Source organism: Chiloscyllium plagiosum, chromosome 41 (assembly GCF_004010195.1).
Source record: "Chiloscyllium plagiosum isolate BGI_BamShark_2017 chromosome 41, ASM401019v2, whole genome shotgun sequence".
Taxonomy (NCBI): Eukaryota; Metazoa; Chordata; class Chondrichthyes; order Orectolobiformes; family Hemiscylliidae; genus Chiloscyllium; species Chiloscyllium plagiosum.
In genome coordinates this window covers 13,490,818-13,493,077 of record NC_057750.1, presented here as the reverse complement: position 1 = coordinate 13,493,077, position 2,260 = coordinate 13,490,818, and positions in this window count along the sequence as shown.

Sequence of the window (2,260 nt, the reverse complement as noted above, 5' to 3'; positions counted from 1 at the left end):
TTTCCCCAGATGCCCTGGTTTGCCCCCACAGTCTGAAGATGTGCAGGTTAGGGTGGATTGGCCATGGGCAGTGCAGGGTTATCGGGAAAGGATGGGCTGGAGAGTCAGTATGAGCCGAATGGTCTGCTTCCACTCTCCAGGGATCCCATGGTTACTTTGGGGTAAGTTACAGGCATCAGCGTACTGCTTTGACCCCCACCATGGCAAACTCTGCCTGTCAGCCCGATCAGAGGGTATTGATAGCTCTCCTTTCTCGGGATGTTGGCATCACCGTTAAAGCCAGTATTTGTTGCCCGTCCCCAGTTACCCCGAGTATGGCGTGCTAAGACCATTAAGAGGCAGCGACATTGTTGTGGGTCTGGAGTCACGTGTAGGCCAGACCAGGTAAGGACGGCAGATTTGAAAAATCTTTCTAACTGCAATCGTTTCAGATTCCCCGTAGTGAGACCAGTGTTCAGTTCGACAATTCATCTCTTGGATTAAAGTCCGCCAGTGAAACCATATCCCTAGAGGTTGGACTCGGGGTAACTCAGCAAGGGATTCCACCATTGCTTCGGTATAGGAAGCCTTCCTCTTGGAATGATAATATGTTGCTGGAAAAGCGCAGCAGGTCAGGCAGCATCCAAGGAGCAGGAGAATCGACGTTTCGGGCATGAGCCCTTATCCCTATGTTTTAATCTTGGGTGAAAAATGTCTATCCGAAGGCACTATCCCATTTAAACCAGTTATGCTGATGACTGCATATTGGTTAGCTCGGTTGGCTGGACAGCTGGTTTGCCACGCGGACTGGTGTCAATTCAGTTCCAGTTGAGGTCTCCCATGTCGGACTTGCCTACACATGAGGTTGGTAACCCTCAGATTAAACCATCACCAATCACCTATCTCTCTGTCTCTCTCTCCTCTCTCTCTCTCTGTCTTTCTCTCTCAGTCTCCCCTCTCTCTGTCCTCTCTCTATCTCTCTGTCTTTCTCTCTGTCTCTCCCCTCTCTCTGTCCTCTCTCTGTCTCTCTCTCTCTCTGTCCGTCTCTCTCTCTCTGTCTCTCTCTTTCTGTCTCTCTCTGTCTGTCTGTCTCTCTGCCCTCTCTCTCTGTGTCTGTCTCTCTCTCTGTCTCTCTCTCTCTGTCTGTCTGTCTCTCTGTCTCTGTCTCTCCCCTCTCTCTGTCCTCCCTCTCTCTGTGTCTGTCTCTCTCTCTGTCTCTCTGTCTGTCTGTCTCTCTGTCTCTGTCTCTCTCCTCTCTCTGCCCTCTGTCTCTCTGTCTGTCCCACTCACTCTCCAATGAGTGAATGGCCTTATGAGTCATAGAGTATGGAAACAGACACTTCATCCACTCTGACCAGGCATCCCAATCTGATCTAGTCCCATTTGACAGCTCATTCCATACACGCGCCACCATATGTGATATGTGATCAGTCCACAATCACTCCCCCAAATCTCAAATATTGGACTGAACTCTTAAATCACTCCATGATATCTGACTGCATTCTGTAATCATTCCCAATTATTTGATGACAATCGTGAATCATTTCACCATATCTAATTACAATGCCTAACTATCGTCATGTTCGATTACAGTCTGTGATCACACTGATATCTGATTACAAATCTTCAGTCATTCCCAGATACCTGATAGCAGTCTGTAATCACTCTAATGTACCTCATTACAGTCTGTAATCACTCCCAGATAACTGATAGCAGTCTGTAATCATTCCCAGATAACTGATAGCAGTCTGTAATCATTCCCAGATAACTGATAGCAGTCTGTAATCATTCCCAGATAACTGATAGCAGTCTGTAATCATTCCCAGATAACTGATAGCAGTCTGTAATCATTCCCAGATAACTGATAGCAGTCTGTAATCATTCCCAGATAACTGATAGCAGTCTGTAATCATTCCCAGATAACTGATAGCAGTCTGTAATCATTCCCAGATAACTGATAGCAGTCTGTAATCATTCCCAGATAACTGATAGCAGTCTGTAATCATTCCCAGATAACTGATAGCAGTCTGTAATCATTCCCAGATAACTGATAGCAGTCTGTAATCATTCCCAGATAACTGATAGCAGTCTGTAATCATTCCCAGATAACTGATAGCAGTCTGTAATCATTCCCAGATAACTGATAGCAGTCTGTAATCATTCCCAGGTAACTGATAGCAGTCTGTAATCACAGCAATGTACCTTATTACAGTGTGTAATCACTCCCAGATAACTGATAGCAGTCTGTAATCATTCCCAGGTAACTGATAGCAGTCTGTAA